A 19,719-nucleotide genomic window follows, 5' to 3' on the forward strand; every position below is an offset into this window, starting at 1 on the left:
AGCAGAGAATGGACAATTATTAAATGTCTCCATTGCTTGGAGTCCTAACACCCTTAATACCCTGTAATCATCATAACAACCTCATGAAGGCAGTATTATTATCCCATTTTACAGATGAGGAAACTGGAGGCTTGACAGAGGTAAGATCATGTGTCTAAGGTCATAGCTAGTAAATGTCAGCCCTCTTTCTGGGCTATTAACAGCAACCACTAAGGTAAAAGACAATATTTATCATGCAAAACCCACTATTTATTAAGCACTTGCTATGTGCCAGGTTCTGGGTTAAACCTTCATACCAGTCCTGTGAGGTAGGTACTGTTCTTGTCACCATTTCCACATGGGGAAACAGAGGCCCAGGGGCACACACATGCCAAACTAAGGCCCAGAGTGAAACAGTCACTTACCTGAGGCCACACACAAGTCAGGCTTTGATCTGTCCAACTCTGTAGTCTATGCTTTCATTCACCAAGCCATGCTTTGCCTTCTGGTGTGGGCCAAGGTGTGTTTTAAAATTTGTTTCTTTCCCATGGGAAGTTTTCTTCATAGTTCATTGTATTTTCCTGAGAACAGTTTTCCTGTAGGAATCACAGCATCTGAGAGGACCTGTTCCTCCTTTTCCCCACGGTTCCAGAGACTCCAGGTTTCTGCCTCTGTAGCCTGGGAGGCACCTGGCACCTCTCTGCCTGCTCCTGTAGAGCCTTCTCTGAGATACAGCATGATGTGGTTCGGCCCAAAGGTCTTTAAATCCGCATCATCGTCTGTCTGCCCTGTCCACTCTTGCTTTTGTGGCAGGTCTCACCACCTTGTCCTCCCTCAGCAAGTATATTTCTTGGGTCTTTGCCTGCCACGGCCAGGGTCATTCCCATTAGCTTTACCCTTGACAGGCCACCAACCTGGCTGTTGTGGGGGGTGGAGAGTGGGGAGATGAGGCTCCGCACAGAGACCCAGGTTCCCAGACAAAATCTGAGTCTGTGACTGCCAGTTCCTCCACCCCTAATGGCCCAGGGTGAAGGCAAGGCTCTTTCTTCCAACTGACAGGATAACTTCCTCATTAACCGGCCCTGTTTCTCATGCAGCCCAGCTCCCCTCCTGCCAGCTCTGGCTGGAGTAAGAGAACATCCCTGCCTTCCTCCTCTGATGTCTTCTTTAACTGGCCAGATGCTCAGGATTTCTGGTCAGATCATGGAGTGGTTTTCTTCCTCTTTCCTCTGCTCTCTTTTGCTCTCTCCTCTCTTCTCTCCATCCCTACTCCCATTCTCAGGGACAAGTTACGACCTTTAAAGACCCTAAAATATGGAAAAGATTATAGCACACTCATATGAATCAAAATTAAAGCACAAAGTTTGCATGTACGCTGAAATTAGACCTGCATCTTTCCCTGTTTGCTGATTGCAAGATTCTGGGTAAGCTTACCAAGGCTTTACTAGTCTTTTTATTTTGGTGTGTTTGGGATTTGGTGATGTTTTCTAGCGCTGCCTTATTAGCAAATTACTAAAAACCAGGTGTCTTAAAACAAGAGAATAAGAGAAATTTAGTCTCTCACAGTTCTGAAGGCCAAAAGTCTGAAGTCAAGGTATTGTCAGGCCTGTGCTCCCTCTGAAGGTTCCAGGGTGGAATTCTTCTTACTCTTCCAAATTCTGGTGGTTCCAGGAGCTCCTTGGCTTATGGCTAGGTCCCTCCAATCCCTGCCTCTGCTCCACATGGTCCTCATTCCTCTGTGTGTGTGTCTCAGATATCCCTGTCTTTTTCTTAGGAAGACACCTGTAATTGGATTTAGGGCCTGTCCTAAGTCCAGTTTGATGTCATCTCCCCGTCCTTACCTTAATTATAAGGATTCTTTTTCCAAATAAGGCCATGTTGACAGTTCTGGGCAGACGTAACTTCTAGCGGCTACCCTTCGACCCACCACGGGAGGGAGGGCATGTTCCTGCCTAGCTGTGTTCTGTAATCATTCTGTGAATGAGCAGGGCTCACAGAGACAGGGCAGCTGGCAGCCTTGTCCTAACCCAACCTACTTGCCCTCAAGTGTGGCCCTTGCCTTTGGGCCCTGGGCTCTTCCCACTGGGGGGAAGGGATGCTGTCATATTTCCTGGTTGTACTTATCTGTCCATGAGCACCTGGTTGTTCATGCAGCACCGACTCAGCCTGGCACGGGGGTGGGCATTGAAGGGAGGGGCAGGGAGTCGGAAGGGCCCTGCTCTTTGAAGAAGCTCACAGTATGGACGGAACACAGCTCGGGGAGAGTCCCCTGACCACTGTCATTGTCAGAGGAGCCCTGTGGCTGAGGCCCCTCCTGTTGGTGGGCATCCTGGACCCTTCCAAGAGATGGCATCACACCTCTCCAGGTTCAAGTCTATGCCACCAATTTCCCTTCCTCCAAGGCACCCCTGTAAGATGGGGTGGCTGCGCCGTGTGTGTGTTTTCAACAAACCTCACCAGGAACCTGCAAGGCCGTCAGCATTCTGGTTCTCTCACTCATGCAATTGATATATATCTCTAGTTTTCAGTCCCAGCCAGACCCAGTGGTAGACGTTGGGAACAGCGGGGAACCAGATGCACCACCCCCCACAGAGGAGCTCTCACTGAGTGGAGAGCTGTAGCCAAGGCCATCCCTTGTGTATTTTATCTGCTCCTCTGCAACAGGCACTCAGGACTTGCCTGGGCAAAACCAGGCATCCACATGCTGGGATTTGGAGGGTCCTTAGAAGGACAGTTGGCATCATGCTCCCAGGCACCACCATAAATCGTTTCTTTGAGTTAACTACTGCCCTTTCATCCTCTGTGTTTTATTTATTTTTTATTTTTATTTTTTCATCTTTTGTCTTTTTAGGGCCGCACCTGTGGCATATGGAGGTTCCCAGGCCAGGGGTCCAGTCGGAGCTACAGCTGCCGGCCTACATCAGAGCCACAGCAACGCCAGATCAGAGCCACGTCTGCCACCTATACCACAGTTCACAGCAACACCAGATCCCCAACCCACTGCGTGAGGCCAGGGATCAAACCCACAACCTCATGGTTCCTGGTCGGGTTCATTAACCACTGAGCCACTACAGGAACTCCCATCCTCTGTTTTTTAAATTTCGGATCTCCTTGGGAGGGATGGAATGAATTTCTGAACTCTCTGGTCCAAGCATTCATTCATTCATTCACTCATTCCCTGGACAAACATGTATGAGTCACTCTGTGCTTAGGCTCTTTGCAGATATTGTCTTCCTTCATGCTTCCATCACCACCCCCACCCCACCCCGGGTGCAGACGTGCTGGGTGTCTGGCCTGGGGCTGCAGAGTCAGGAGCAGCAGGTCTGGCATTGGCTTTCCTGCGAGTGCTTTCAAGCTAATCCCTGGGACTCCATGCTGCCCGCTGACCCAGCCCTGCTGCAAAGTGGCCCTGCTGTGGGAGATCCCCGCAAAGGATCTCTCATTCTGGGGCCCAGCAAGAAGTGGGAAGGATGTTGATGGATCTCCCCTCTGTGTTCATTTCCACCTGTCCCATTTGCTGGTACCATTTGTCACTGTTGGTGTTGGTTTAAAGGGCTGTGCATGGTCTCGTGTGAATGATTTACACCCTGGCTGGCGCACCAGCACATCCAGATCAGGATCAATTACCCCGTTGATGGAACTTCTCATCCCAGAAAAAAAGAAAAATGAGATTTTGCCATTAATTTTCGTAAATGTACTATTCCTGGAGACTCCAGGATCCATTATGGAGAAAAGAATATTCTGGCTCTAAATCATTCAAGTCCTTTGTCTTTGGAGTAGTGAGACAGCTCATCTGTGGATTTATATCCTATTGTTTTTCAGTAGTTACAGAGCTCAGGAGAGACCACCTCAGCCCCAGGACAGGGTATCCAAGGGGGTCAGGGGCAGTTGGGAAGAGCTGAGGGTGACAGGAAAGCTTCCCCTCTGTCTGCTCTTAGCCACACATACTGGTTTCGGAGGCTGCACCTGTTGGGTTCACCCTTCAGCACTTTGGCCTCACCCTCTAGTCTTAACTGTCCCTTGAGCCTCGCATCCCTTTCACAAGCTTTCCAGGTCTCAAAAAACTTAGATGGCACTTCTGCTCACTCTTAGCTCACCACCCAGTGACCCAAGCTAAAAATCGCAGTGGCCCATCTCCTCCTGGCTCACACAGATTCGCAGCCATGCTGCTGATTTTATTCTACTTAGATATTTTTCAAATCCATCCCATGTCCCAACCCTGCGCCCTCTGGATTTTTTTTTTCTTTAGGGCCTCACCTGAGGCATATGGAAGTTCCCAGGCTAGGGGCTGAATCAGAGTTATAGGTACTGGCATATACCACAGCAATGCAGGATCCAACCTGCATCTGCAGCCTATGCCACAATTTGTGACAACACTGCGTCTTTAACCCACTGAGCAAGGCCAGGGATCAAACCTGCATCCTCATGGCTACAGGCTGGGTTCTTTACCTACTGAAGCACAGTGGAAACTCCCATCTTTATTTTAATCTGCAGCCCCTCTGGTCTGGGCTGCACAGTTACCTTGTATCTTGGTTCCCCCACTCTTGCTCACCACCCAGTGACCCAAGTTGAAAATTGCGGTGGCCCATCTCTTCCTGGCTCACACAGATTAGCAGCCATGCTGCTGATTTAAGGTTAGGGTTCCACCACTTTTGCTCCTCCCTACAGAAGATTATTCTAGAAGGGACACATCTTACTGGGTTCCTACTGTCCTGCTAAGAAGTCTTCTCTGGCTCCCACTGCCTTTGGAACAAAGCCCCAACTGCTTCCCAGAAATCTAGCCTCTGTAGATTTTCTGCCCTTAGTTGTCTGCCTCTCACCCCCTTGCATGATCTGCTCAAGCACAAACACATTTATTCAGGCCCCAATACCAAGTTATTTCTTGACTCCTCGTCTTTGTTCTCATGTATCCCTCTGCCTGCCTACTCAGGCTTTAACATTCAGGTCAGGGCTCACCTCCAGGAGACCCTTGGTTACCCCACCTGTCACTAAGTTATGTACCTCCTCTGTGTTCCCACATTGCTTTGTGTTCACCCCAACTAACTACTACAAAGGTGGCCTTCTGAGGTTCCAAATAGATATGATTTTGGGAGGGATGACACCTCATCTCACCACAGGTTGGTGGAAAGACCATCAAACTTGAAGTATGAGACCTTGGGTAGCTGAGTTAACATGGCAGAACCTTAGTTTCCCCATGTGTTAAATGGGAGCGAAATACAGCCAATCTCATTGGGTGCCTGTGAGGATTAAGTGAGATGGTGAATGTAGAAGTGCCCAGTGATGGCACACAGTAGGTGCTTAATAGATGGTACTTTGTTTTCTCATTTCTTCTCACTCTCCCTCTGGCTCTCTTCTTCCACTCAGATGTCATCACAAGTCTTCCAGTGCTGAGTCCACATCCCACCTGATGCCTGCGATGGCTGGGGGTGACATTGATGAGAGCTGGCATTTGTTTACTGTTACTGCATGCCAGGCATTGGGTTCAGGACTTTACATGGGTTCTTTCATTTAAGCCTTGCCCTTTGAGGTCATTCTCCCTGTTTGACCAACAAAGAAGCTAAGATGAGAAAACGGAACTAACTTCAAAGTCTCAGTCACAGTCAAGTGGCTGAGTCAGAATCTGGACCTGGGTCTCCCTGGCTGAAACCCATTCTCTTCCTCATAAAATTTATACATATAATGTTTACTCTCTCAGTACATTTTTAAAAAGTGAGTCATAAAAGGTAATATAGCTTTTGATTCTGTAATCTGGAGTTTCTCAATCTTGTCATTATTGATATTTGGGGCAGAATAATGGTCTGTTATGGGGGGGGGGTTCCTGTGCCTTGTTGGACATTTAGCAGCATCCTTGGGCTCTACCCACCAGATGCAAGGTGCCCCCCCAAGTTATCACAATCAGAAATATCTCCAGACACAGCCAAGTGTTTCCTGGGGAGCAAAATACCCCATTAATAGCTCTCTAACCTCATCCTCACAGTAATCCTTAAGGTAATGCCTGTGATACTCCCCATTTTACAGATGATCAAACTGAGGCTCAGGACAGGTGGGCGGGTGATGTGATGTCCCTCGGGTCACAGGAAAACTCTAATGGGGGTCACATCAAGAAGAGAAAAATTCAAGGGGAGGTGGAAGAGGCAGCCTACACCCTACATGGGAAGGAAACAGTAGCAGTTCCAGCAAAGCCCAGTCCCAACCTTTCCGAGACCCAGAGGCTACTTCACAGCAGAATCTAATTCTGAGTGGAATGGAAGGCCTCACTACCAACTGTGTACTTTTAATAATGTTTAAATAAAACATGGGAGCATGGGTGTGATCTCTGCACCAAGCCTGGCTTGTCAGCAGCCCGGGCAAAGTCATAAATAGTTAATAGACAACCACTTACGGCTCTACTTCTGTTAAACCCAGCATCAATTATATATGGCTTATGAATTATTTATTTGGTGTTACTTTGGGGTATATTTTCCACCTTTGGGGGAACAAGTGAAAAGGAATATGAGGCCTAAAACAGCTGAGGGGATGGCTCCCTTCTGTTCTGGTGAACTTCCCTCTAAGGGGAAAGCCTCCCACTGATGCGAGGGAGTGGTTCCGGTGGACTTGGATCTGAGGAGAGCGTGTGCTGGCAGATGCTAACAACCGGCTCTCCAGGGCAGGCGGAGCCTGGCTTGTAGTGTTTTCCAGTCTCTGTGGTGCCAGCCCCCCACCCCTTACCCCCACTCCGGGCTGATTTCTACCCAACAGTGTGCCCTCGCTGAGTGTGGAATTGGGAAGCCATCCATAGCAGCCAGCTGTCATATAAGCTTCTCCACCATACAGATATGATGGCATAAATAGCTTCAAAAGCACGGTAAAGTATTAGTACCATTAGGAAGCAGCGTATTTTGAGTATGTGTTACCTTTGTTTTTAACATGACTTACTTAATTGTAAGCTGATGTTATTCGAGTTTTAATAATGCGTCATCATATGTAACATCTGGCTTGCAAAATTCCTGAAAATTCAGCCGTCGGCTCTTGCAAGCCCATCAGAGCTGGTCCCTGCACACCATGGCCTTGGGGTCTCCTTGGGGTGGGCTCACCCTGCCGCTGTTAGGAGGCTGGGAGTGGGCAGCGGGGAGGGGCAGGCACTTGGAGGCAGGAGGCTCGTGGCTCATGTCTTGTTTTAAGCCAGGTTATTTCATGAGAACTCTGTCCTCTTGAGGACCTTCTTCCACCTCATGTATGAGACGGATGTGATCAGATCTACTCAGAAAGACCCAAGCGAGTCCCCCCACTGTGCTTCTCACCCCGCCTGTCACATGACTGTCCCCAAAGGCCTGCTGGCTCCTTTCTCCTCCCTCTGGTTCTTTCTTTTTGTCTTCTGAGAATCTGGCCACAGCTGGTAAGGGCTTCAGAAAGCCCAAAGCCAGATTCTGTTTAGTATTTTGTTGGCTTTTGCTTTTGGTTTGTTTTGGTTTGGGGGCCTGCCCAAAGACTCCTGTTTTCCAAACTCTCAGTCAGAACACAGCCCCTCCCACAACCTCCCCCACCCACCCGGGGCATCCACCAAACCCAGACTGAAGGGTTTCATTTTAAAAACTCTTGGTGTACCCCCGCGCCCACCAATGGCTCTGAACTTCAGAGCATAAAGATGAATTATTTTGGCTGAGAACTGAAGTATTTAAAACGGCATTCCATATGGAGGGCACTGGGGGCCATGAGCAGGGTGTAAATAACACCTTTTATAGCTCTCCTGACAGGGAAATAGCTCTCCTAATTACTGCCCCGTTATCTCAGTGTGATCCAGAATGGCCCAACACGTTTATAAACTGTTCGTACACTGTCTCACTCCCCACTAGGAACAGCCTCCCGCATCCTCAGCTGGCAGGGGAGGAGGCAGCCTCTGTATCACCCCCTTCCAGGCACCGTGGTCTCCTGCTCTTCTCCCTACAAAGGTTTCTGTACAAAAGAAACTTGGTCCTGGAGTTCCCATCGTGGCTCAGTGGTTAACAAACCTGACTAGTATCCTGAGGACGTGGGTTCAGTCCCTGGCCTTGCTCAGTAGGTTAAGGATCTGGTGTTGCAGTGAGCTGGGGTGTAGGTCGCAGATGTGGCTTGGGTCCCGCGTGGCTGTGGCTGTGGCATAGGCCAGCAGCTAAGGCTCCAGTTTGACCTCTAGCTTGGGAACCTCTATATACCACAGGTGCAGCCCTAAATAGACAAAAGACAAAAAACAAACAAACAAAAAAAAACCCCAAAAACCAAAAACAACTTGGTCCTAAAAGGGACTTAGAACCCATTATCGCCAGCTGCAGACACGTTTCTGAAACGGAGCTCTTCCAGGCTCTCCTGATCCCACATGGTGAATGTGCTTGTCTCAATTCAAGAGGGGTTATCATCTAATGAAATGAGTTTCTTTGCATCTGCCTCCGAGATGAGATATCTGGGTAATAATATCTATTATGGGAAGCCTACCTCGGAATAATTGGGTCTATTACTCCCTGACTTGTGGCTTTGTTTTTGCATCGAAAACAGGCTCTCCAGTAATTAATCAGAATTTAAAGTTGCTAATACCAATTACAAATAGCACATGGAGTTTGGAGATGGCAAACGGAGGAGCAAATACTAATCTTGTCCCCGGAGACTTCATCATTTGAACTTTTGTCACTTTAGACTTGCTGGAAATCAGAGTAACTTAACTCCCCATAGTCAATTACTTATAAAAAAAAAAAAGGAAAAGAAAAGTGGGGGGATATAGTGATTGAATGGTGCAGGTATACATTAAATTATTGAAATAAATCCAATTGAAATTGTTTAGATACGATTAAGCTACACTTACTGTATGTCAGAGAGGCTTGGGAAGGTTAATCTTCACAAGCAAAAGCACGATCACCGTCGCAGCTGGACACCTGCAGGAGATGGTGGTCCTAAGGAAATCCAGGTAGCCCTGCGTCAGACTCTTCCATGTTCTGAAGTCATCTCATAATTTGGTTCGAAAGGGAATTCATGTCTTTTTGGCACTCTGGGTGGTTCTGTTTTGGGGGCTGAGCTCAAGCAATGAGAAAGTAGAAAGGGACCTCAGAACTTGAGGAGAGAACAAGCAGTGGTAAAGAAAATGGTGTTCTTTGGCCAACTGGCTGTTTTGGAGCTGCAGGTGTACGTTAAGTGAACATGCATGAGTGAACTGGTCTAAATGATGGCTCTTTTGGTTGTAAGTAACAGAAGCAAAACTCAAATTGGCTTAAGCCAAAGGGAATTTATCAGTTCATCTAATGAACTGGTCCTTTACAGAAGGAAAAGCGTTTACCTTTACCCTTGAACCTTGCTTGGCGCATGGCGGGCATGAAAAAATTCACATTGAATGAAGAGGAGCTTGACAGAAGCAGCAGAGAAATAGAAGTTAGGAGACTAGATACAGATGTCAGTGCTGTTGCTTCCCTACTGTGTGATTTTGGCCTAGATGCTCACCTTCTCTGTGTCTCTGCTGTCTTATAAAGTGGGGCTAATCATTGCAGCTCCCTCACAGCATTTCATGGAAGATTTAATGAGATGATGCATTTAAAAGCTTCTCACAGTGTCGGGCACAAAGCAGACTCACTGTCATCGTCATTATCATTATCACAGTCTTAATCTGTTTCAGCTGCTATAACAAAACACCATAGACTGGGTGGCTTATAAACAACAAAAATTTAGTGCTCACAGTTCTGGAGGCTGGGAAGTCCAAGGTCAGGGCACCAGCATAGTCCCATATTGGTGAGGGTTCTCTTCCTGGTTCATAGCTGTTGCCTTCTTGCTGTGTTCTCACACAGTGGAAAATCTAGGGATCTCTCTGCCTTCGTTTACAGAAGCACTGATCCCATTCATGAGGGGTCTGTCCTCATGACCTAATTCCCTCCAGAGGCCCTGCCCACTAAAACCATTACCTTGGGGGTTAGGATTTCAGAGTATCAGTGAGGTGGGAGCAAACATTCAGGCCAAGCAGTCGTCATCACCATCACCACCATCATCCCTACCACCATCGCCATCCTTAGTGCCTGATATCACCACCCACCACCTTCGTTGTCATCACTATAACCGTCATGCCCACCATCATCAGCATCACCACTCCCACCATCACTGCCATTGCCATCATCGTCCTCATCACTGTCATCATTATCACCACCACCATCCTCACCAGGACAGTGAGACCCAGAGCAGAGAGCGCAGAACAGCCTCTTGGAGAAGAGGCAGGCTCTGAGCTTCAGAGCAGAGGCATAAGCCTAGGCAGTGGTTACATCCTTTCCAGGTTGACAAATTTGGGAGTTCTGCCCTCCACGTGCTGCTTCTCTCCCCTTATGACTCGTGGGTTCATAGATGCCTCCTTATTTGTTCTCAGTGTTCTGGGCACCAGCTTCATTGGAATTCTGTTCTTTCCCCAGCCCTGTCTTGGCTGCATTCCAGGTAAATGACTCGGAGCCCATCCCGCTGCATGTCACCTCTGCCGCCCGCTCAGATAATTAGAATCAACACATTCATTTCCCTAACAGCATTCTCGTCTCCCCCCGAAAAGTTTTCAGATGGAAGAAGAAAGGCAAAAACAAGCTACATCTGTCCTTGTTCAGGCAATTTGCAGCTGTCCGCAGCTGACATCCACCCAGCTGGGCAGCTGAGCCAGGCTTCCTGTTTGCTTTTAGGGGGAGATGACGCGGTCGATGCTGTTATTAGAGTTTGGCAGTGGTTTAGACACAAAGCATCCTACTGGAGGGAAGCTTATAAACAAACACTTAGGGGGAATCCTTCAGACTCCTGCCTTTGTGAACTAATTGCTTGGTGGGTGGGGAGAAAAAAAGAAGGCTGATGTGACTTCTAAGTAAACAAAAGGAAAAGAAGTCAGAAATAAGATGGTATTCACTTCTTCCTGAGAGCCTGGCCAAACCTCACGAGGTTGTGCCCAGGTAGCAATTAAATGCACTGTGCCAGGGAATAGCAAGTGTTTTCCGTAAAGGGCCAAGTACTAAATATTTTAGACTTTGCAAACCATGTTGTGTCTATCACAACCACTCTGCTAGAGCACAAAAGCAGCCCAAGACAATGCCTCAGTGAACAAACATGCCTGTCAATAAAACTTTATTTACAAAACCAGACGGGTGATGGGCCAGATTTGACTCAGAGGCTATGGTTTGCCAGCTCCTGCTGTAAGCTCTTTTGGAAGGAAAAGCAGAGTAGGGAATGGACAGCAGAACGAGTTGCAATCACTATGGTACTAGCCCTTGCAGACTGTGTGGACAGGGCAAGTCATCTCCTTTCTTTGAACCTCAGTTTCCTTATCTATAAAGGGGTTCTGAGGTAACCTGGAGATTGAAGGAGTGTCTTTTTTTTTTTTTTTTTTTTTTTTTGCCTTTTGCCTTTTGCCTTTTCTGGGCCGCTCCCGCGGCATATGGAGGTTCCCAGGCTAGGGGTCTAATCGGAGCTGTAGCTGCCGGCCTACGTCAGAGCCACAGCAACTCGGGATCCAAGCCACGTCTGCGACCCACACCACAGCTCAGGGCAACACTGGATCCTTAACCCACTGAGCAAGGTCAGGGATCGAACCCGCAACCTCATGGTTCCCAGTCAGATTCGTTAACCACTGAGCCACAATGAGAACTCCTTGAAGGAGTGTCTTGCACATATTAAATGTCAATAAACTATAACTCTTCCCAGTCCCACCTCCTCACCCCTGCTAAAAACCACAAGGGAGTAAAACTCTCGAAGGCTGCCTGGTGATTTCCTGTCTGCCCCAACCTTGGGTTAAGGACTGGTGATGCCAATCTTCTGGTAGCTTGAGAGTGTGGCAGCTCTGAGTGTCCCCAGCTGTCCCCTGTTCATTTCCCCTAGGGCCCTCCCACCCCAAGACCTGCCCTGGCTCAGCCTACCCCTGTGCATCCCAGGGGTACTGCCTTTGCTGGAAGAACTCAAGTATGCAAATCAAGAGTCTGTGTTAGATGGAGTAGTTTATGTGGGAGTTTAATGTGGGGCCAACATTAAAGACTTTCTGCAGGTCAAGGACACTGTTTCACGTCTGATATTATCTCTGTGTTTTAACTGGTCTGATTTTTAGACGGGGGCTGTAGGATACTTCTGACTTTTGTGTGATGATGCTGATAGTTAAGACTCACTTAACTAGAGGCGGGAATGAAGACTGCTCTTCATCAGGAAAGGGTAAAAAGAACCTTGATTTGTGATTCTGCGGGATTATGTATTTATTTGTCCTGTTACGATGTTGGCTGGAGGTTGATTGTAAATTGAGTTATGTATAGTTTGTATTTACTTATTATTGTTGTCAGTATTATGATTATTATTTACATAACAGCCTACCATTCATGCCAGGCTGAGGCATAGTTTGAACACGATGTTATTTCATTTTCCCAAACTTCTTGTGACCTTCCTCCAAATCAGTGTCCTTCTCAGACCAGCAGCCATGGCCACAGTTATCTCAGGCCCCATCCCACACCTTTGAGTCATGTTTTGCCTTTTAACCAGACCCTCAGGTGACTCAGACAGACAGGAGGGGCCCTGGTGTAGGTACCTCACCACGACTATATTATGGGTGAGAAGACGAGAGGTTAGAGACCAGGCTTCTCCCTTTCAGACCACGGTCACACTGTCTGCTGCCCAGTTTAGCTTATGGTTCCTGCCTTTGTATCAGTGATTTGTTTGTTTTGCTTCTGTATCTCTTCCCCCAGTAACACCATCTACTTCTGATGGTTAAGAATCACTTTCTTCTTAACTCTTCCAGAGTGGGGCCCCAAAAGTTAACCACACACCCGGGAGGGGTTCAGATATCTACTGCCCTGAGACACTTGCATGCGTAAAACTGAGACTCTGCCATCTTGAAAGAGGGATGGTGGCTCTCGGTAGCAATCCCTTGGGTTTCCTGGGTGCATCTCTCCCTCCTCTAATGTTCAGAGCTGTAGATCTTTAGAATATAGAATAATAACACCTCTTGGAGTTCTCATCGTGGCACAGCGGAATGAATCTGACTAGGAACCACAAGGTTGCGGGTTCGATCCCTGGCCTCTCTTAGTGGCTTAAGGATTCCACATTGCCATGAGCTGTGGTGTAGGTCACAGATGCAGCTTGGATCTGACATGGCTGTGGCTGTGGCATAGGCCGGCAGCTACAGCTCTGATTTGACCCCTAGCCTGGGAACCTCCATATGCTACAGATGCGGCCTTGAAAAGCAAAATAAGTAAATAAGTAAAAATAACACCCCTTAGGATCTTAGCATACTTGGACACAGAAGCACAGAACTCAAAGGCTCTTAGAACCTGAGAGTTTCTCCAGCTTTCTCCCCCAGTGCAATGGTTTTGGCACACTGGGCAGGTGAAGCACACTGGTTTCCCGGATACTTAGATTATTTTCCACCTCACCACATGCATGTGAATCCTCTGGAATGGTGTTGTTCAGTGTGGTAGTTACTTTCCTCATGGTGAATTAAAATTAAATAAAACTAGAAATTGAGTTGCTTAGTTGCACCAGCCACCTAGGATGTGCTCAGTAGTTGCGGAAAGCAGGCACGATTGTTTTGTGTAGATCCCTGATTCTTCCCTTTTGGTTCTGTCTTATTCTCAGTCCCTTCCAGACTTTCTCTGGGTAGAGTTAGCCAGGCTTCATGCATGCCGCTTCGTTTCCAATCCTCTTTTTTTAACGCCCATGTGGCTTTTTTTTTTTTTTTTTTTAAATCGTGCCATTGCCATAATGAGGGAGCTTGATTTGGAACTAGAGCATGCTCAGCGGGTCTCATTTGGGTCCTCAGCTCCTTTAGGTTAAACCCCATTTGTGCCTGGAGCCCCCTAGTCCTGGGACGGCCAGGCTGCAGGCATTGTCACCCACACTCTGCACTGCTTCCAGTTTTCCAACAAGGTCCCCCCAACCTACACACCTGCCTTCATTTTTTTTTTTAAGTGAACTTGCTAGCTAACCCCTTCATTGTCTGCTAATTAATATCCATAACTTTCCCTCCTCTAATGCAACAGCACTTCCTAGCTATCAGTCTGGCTACCCAATATTCAGCAATGTGGAATCTTGCACTTGGAATGATGGCACCCTAGGACTGCAGTGCTCAAACCTCAGATCTTCCAGCCACAGAATCTGAGGACCTGCAGAATCTTGAATCACTGGACATACATAATGTTGAAATCTGGTCAAGTCAGACCATCTGCCTTTGCCCCTGGCACAGTTCCAAAACGACTGAATGTCATTGATGTCATGCAGCTCAACCTAATAGAACATCTGAATCCGCACGTTTGAGAATCATCAGCTCCTAGTGCTACAGAGTATAGAACTTCAAGAGTTTAGAATAGGGGCCAGGTAAATTTTCAGCTTTGGGGACCATAGAGTCCCTCTGTCTCAACCTCTGATCTCCAACAGCAGCTGCAGACAAGCTGTCAACGAACAAGAGTGGTCGTGGTCCAGTAAAACTTTATTTACAAACACAGGCACAGGCCAGGTTTGACACCAGGGGCCATAGTTTGCACCTTGTTCTGGATAAAAGTTGAAAGGGTGTCATCAAGTGCTAAGATCTGCACAGGAAACTCACAGACCTACTTTAGACATTCCCACGGGTCCCACTCAAATACAGGGCCATTTTTTAAAACTTTATTTTATTCAAGTATAGGTGATTTATAGCGTTGTGTTAATTTCTGCTGTACAGCCGAGTGATTCAGTTATGCGTCTGTATCCATTCTTTTTCATAGTCTTTTCCACTAGTTTGTCATAGGATATTGACTATAGTTCCCCATGCTATACAGTAGGACCTTGTTTATCCATCCTGTATATACTAGTTTGTATTTGCTAATCAACATAGGGCCATTTTTAGACAGTTTTGCCCAGTTCAGACCACATCTCTCCAGGACAGCATCTGGCCTCCAGAGAGGGAATGAGGGGAAGACAGGGCTTGGAGGGGCTGTAGCTGACATGCTCCCTGGTGCTGGGAGAGAGCCAAAGAGCCGAGTCTCTGATGAGGGAAACTAGTGAGAGGCTGTTGGAATCACGCCTGCCTTCCTAAAGTGCTGGTCTCCCTAAGCCAGGCCCCTGGATGAGAAGCAGGAGATGACCCTGAGTGCCTGGGAGGGCAGGAAGGATAGACCTGAGAGAGCTGGGGGCCCAGCTGCAAGATGGACCTGATGAGGCTTTTCATCTGGGAGGCATGTGCCAGTGGGCCGTGACCTTGAGAGGTGGAGGGGAGAGAGAACGCACCACTTGGCGGTTGTTTTTCCTTCCTGCTGGGTCAATAAGTGAGTAAATGGACCATGAGTGGCCAAGTGCTGGTGTAATTTTAGATTCCATCAAAAGGAAGATCACAAAAGTGTACAGAGGGAGCTTCTTTCCCTGTTTCCATGGCTCCCTACTGGGAGCCCAGGCTGGCTAATGTCGCAGTCAGAGAAGGGCAGCCGGGAGGAGGGCAGGGTGGTCTGGGAACTCACATTCACTGCCTGTGTGCGCGCTGAGGCTGACCTCGCCTGAGTGGAGTTTTCCACGCGCCATCTAATTAAATTTGCACTTTCAACCTTCTGAGCCAGGTAGTGTTTTTATCTCTATTTTACACAGTTTAAAGAGGCTTACAAAAGGTGAAGTGACTTGCCCAAGGCAGGAAAGCTAGAAAAGACTGGCACCAGGACATGAAAGCTGTCTCTTGGATGCCAAAACCTATGCTCTCGATCACAGTGCTGGGTGTTTCTGAAACATCATCACCGGGGGATGTTGTTAAAATGCACAACCTGAGCCAGCAGGTCTACGACAGGGCCCGAGAGGCTGCATTTCTCACTGGCAGCCTGGAGCTGCTGCTGCAGGCCCAGGGGCGGCCTTTGGAGTGGCTGGCACGACCTTCTCCTTGCTCCTTATGCCAGACCCACTGAAGTCACAAAAGGGGGAGGTTTCTGCTTTTAAGATGGGGTCACAGTAGGAAGCAGTTCATTCAGGATTCAGATTCACATCTGACTCCTCCAGCATCTGTGTCTTTTCTAACATGAGGTCTCCCACCTTGCATTATGCCTTTAGCTTGGCTCTCAGCCGGGGCCAATTGTGTACCTCAAGAAATATTTTGCAACATCTGGAGACATTTTAGGGGCTAGGGTGCTGCTCAACATCCTTAAATGCAGAAGACTGTTCCCCTGACCCCCATCCACAAAGAATCATGTCACCCCAATGTCCGTCATGCTGAAGTTAAGAAACCCTGCCTTCTTCAGTCCAGAAAATAAAAATCCATCCTGAACCCCACTCTGGAGGCCACACAGCGCCCTTGAATTACAAAAGCATTTGAAACCCTCCCAGAAAAATAGCATGGATAAAAGAGAACTGTAACTACCAGAAAAGTCCACTTCCCAGTCAGTGGGCGGAACTTTCCACCACTTGGAAACGAGGCCATGGTGGGTGTCTGTGTCTCTGTAACATCCTCTTGCCTCAACAGATGGAAGCCCATCACGTCTAGAAACCATTGTCTTAATCTCTAGTCATTATCACGCCTGGCAGCCCACTGTTTTTCGGCGTCTTTTGCTGTTTGTGTCAACGCACAGTTTTCCCTGACAGTAGCTCCCACCTCCACCCGTTGTTTCTCAGCCAGACGGGCGGCATTGACTTGATCCAAGCACGGGGAAGGCCAGGATCTGGCATTGATTGCCAATACCAATAATTCCAGTCTGGGTTCTGCCTGATTGATTCTGGAGGGCAGGGGACATATCTAATAATGCAAAACTATTGATGAGGGTTGATTTTCTGGGTGGCGGTGGGGGTGGGGTTGCTTTCCTGGGCGCCTGAGTTGATCTGTGATGGCACTTTGGTTTGTTGAGAACAGCAGCTGCTGGGGCTTCAGTGGTGAGGGGGGCCTGCCCTCAGGTTGGCCTGAAAAAAGAAGGCGATCTGAAGAGGGAAGAAGCAGTGTGATAAATACTGTTTTGTATGCATTGAGCTCTTCACAGTTTACAGGCACCTGCAGGAGACTTGGGCCTCACAGAATACTGTGTCGAAGGCAGGGAGGAAGCTGATGCTGATGCCTGCCGGGCAGGTGGGGGACGTACTGGGGATGTGCCCGCTGGTGCATGGGGACCCACTGCAGGTGTGGGACGGGTTTCCAGGTCCGGAAGCTGGTGTGGAGCCCTGTGCTGACCGCCCCCTTACCCGCACCAGCAGTGCCCATCCAGCCTAGCATCGGGCTATGGCTATGGGGATGACTCGGATGACTTTATTCAAGAGGCCATCTTCTGGCTCCTGTGTCCCTAGGCAGTGTCTGCAGTCCCCAGACACGTCCCTCCTGGACCCATTGGGCACATGTGGATGCTGACAACAATGAGACCTAACCTTCCTGGTGGGTGGCACATGGGCAGTAATGATTTTATCTGATTCTCAGGCATGTTCACATGACTTGTGACCTGGCAGTGAGGGAGTGGGACAAAATATGAGCATGTTTTGGTGGAGAGGAGGCCGGAAGAACGTGGAAGGACTGCATTTGGGGCATTAAACTAGTGTGGCCAGTGGAGTATGAGACTGAGGTCACCAGATGCCAAAATGAGGCATGTAAGAGGGTAGATGGGGGAGGGGGAGTGGTGTCATCATGGGGAAACCCCCCAAACTTGCCACATTTCACAAGGAGTCACCCAGTAATTCTGAGGACAGCAAAGGGGCTGTTGTTTATTGAGCATAAAACTTGCTATGTTTTAGGTAGTGTTTCAAGCCCTTCCACCCCAGAATCTGCAACTAGTTCCCTCAGCAAAGCACTGTAAAGTGATGCTCCCACTTTTCAGATGAGGAAGCTGAGGGTCAGATGGATGGATATGTGACAGACTTGCCCAGGGCCATGCTGGAAGGCGGTGGAGCTGGCTTGCAAGGCAGAGTCTGTGTAAGTCCTTCGGCCTGCTGCCCCTGCCACGAATGTGAAGCTGGAGAATCTAATGCTGAAGTATTTATGCTGACTTCTAAGCTCCAGGTACTGCATGAGGCCTTTGGGATATTAGGCTGACTATAACCCTATTCATAAGGAGCTCATTACAGCAAGAAATCAGAAATTGGAAATTAATTGCAGTCTGATGGGGTGTGTGCTTCTCCCAGTGACTTGTACCAATACCCAGAGGTGAAAGTGGCTGATTATACCCAGGAGAGCCAGGGGTGCCATCACAGAAGAGTTAACTCTGGAATGGGTCTTGAAGGATGAATAGGAGTTCACTTGTCAGAGCAGAGAGGAGCATTTCAGGAGGAATGGTAGGTGCAAAGGCACAGAGGCATGAAAGGACACAGTGTATTTGGGCACTGGTGAAGACTGGGAATTACTGATGTGTGGGTGTAGCATGGGCAGTGGGAGGAGGGGAACCTTGGAAGGTGGGTTGGGAGAAAGCCTGTGAAGGGCTTGCTAGGCTGAACCATACAGCCTGGACCTGGGGAAATGAAGAGGCACTGAAGGCTCTGAAGCAGGAGAGGACTTGATTGGAATAGAGATTTGCCCTTGGATGCTTTATGGACCATGGGTTGGAGAGGGGGCTGGACTGAAGGAGGAGTACCAGTTTAAGACAACGAGAACCCTTGGGAGATAGTGGTGGAAACCACATTTACACAGGAACGAAGAGCAGGGGAAAGATGAAGAGATCAGCCCACTGTATTGATGGATCAGAGATGGGACCAGGGGTCCAAAGTAATCAGTTGTTCTCACACTTTAACTTCTTTGAATGCTAAACCCAGAAGCCACTTGAGAAGTTTTAAAGTCCATTTTCTCTGTTTCCACAATCACATGAGGTAGTGGGCTGAGAAGATCTATGAGCTTCATTTCCATTTAAATTGAAATAAGACGTGTCAAAGGTGGCTTGATAATCACTTCGTGGAACAGTGTCCCTCTGATGCGGCAGTGTAGTGTCGGTGTAGGCAATACAGATAATTTTTGCATTTGAGACTTAATTCCATTGATATAATTATTCGTCTGTCAGGAAGATTGGATGGCACAGATATGTCATATTTGCATTTGAGCAAAAAAAAAAAAATCAAATGCCTTTTTTTCCCTTTTTCCAGGAAGCAATTGGGTAGGCAGCTCTAGGCAGCAGGAACTGGGGTGTGTGGGTCCACTGCAGGTTAGGGTGTCTTCTGCAGCTTTTGAGGGCCCTGTGGGTGTCAACCTGGAGAGGATTGGACTCCAGTGACTGTTCTTTGTCCCTTTCTGAAATGCTGCAGCAAAGGTCACAGGTTCAGGTAGTTTTAGGACTGGGAAAGCAGTGAGCTCTAAGTAGTTGGGGCTATAAGGAGCCTTAGAGAGGTTTTTTTGCTGTCGTTTTTTTGTAACAGTTTTATCTGCAAACTTTGTGACTCTTAAGACTCACGGCAGAGTTGCCTGCTAGTGCCTGGAAGCCAGATCACCCTCCCCTCCCTGTCCCCATCCTTCTGGCCCCAGTGACCCTCAGCTACGCTCCCCTTCTGTGTAGGGTCTCGTGCCCTCCCAAGGATGCTGTGCCTCTGCCACTCCCAACCCATCAGGGGAAGTGTGGGCGCTGAGAATCAAGTACAGAGCCCTCTTCTCACCATCGCAGCCCCAGTCCATGGCACTGTTACCACTCAATAAAATGACAGCAAAATACTAGCTGAGCCAGTATTTAGGCAAAAATGGCTTCTCCAGGAGTTCCTATCATGACTCAGTAGAAACAGATCTGACTAGGATCCATGAGGACACAGGTTCGATCCCTGGCCTTGCTCGGTGAGTTAAGGATCTGGGGTTGCTGTGAGTTGTGTGTAGGTTGCAGACATAGCTTGGATCTGGCATTGTTGTGGTTGTGG

General features: G+C 48.2%; 1 protein-coding gene across 1 annotated transcript in view; it reads left to right on the plus strand.

The window, feature by feature from the left end:
* The window catches only part of MYO18B (myosin XVIIIB), a 219,907-nt gene that overhangs the window by 156,910 nt on the left and 43,278 nt on the right, over window positions 1-19,719 (plus strand).

Source organism: Sus scrofa, chromosome 14 (assembly GCF_000003025.6).
Source record: "Sus scrofa isolate TJ Tabasco breed Duroc chromosome 14, Sscrofa11.1, whole genome shotgun sequence".
In the NCBI taxonomy this organism is placed as follows: Eukaryota; Metazoa; Chordata; class Mammalia; order Artiodactyla; family Suidae; genus Sus; species Sus scrofa.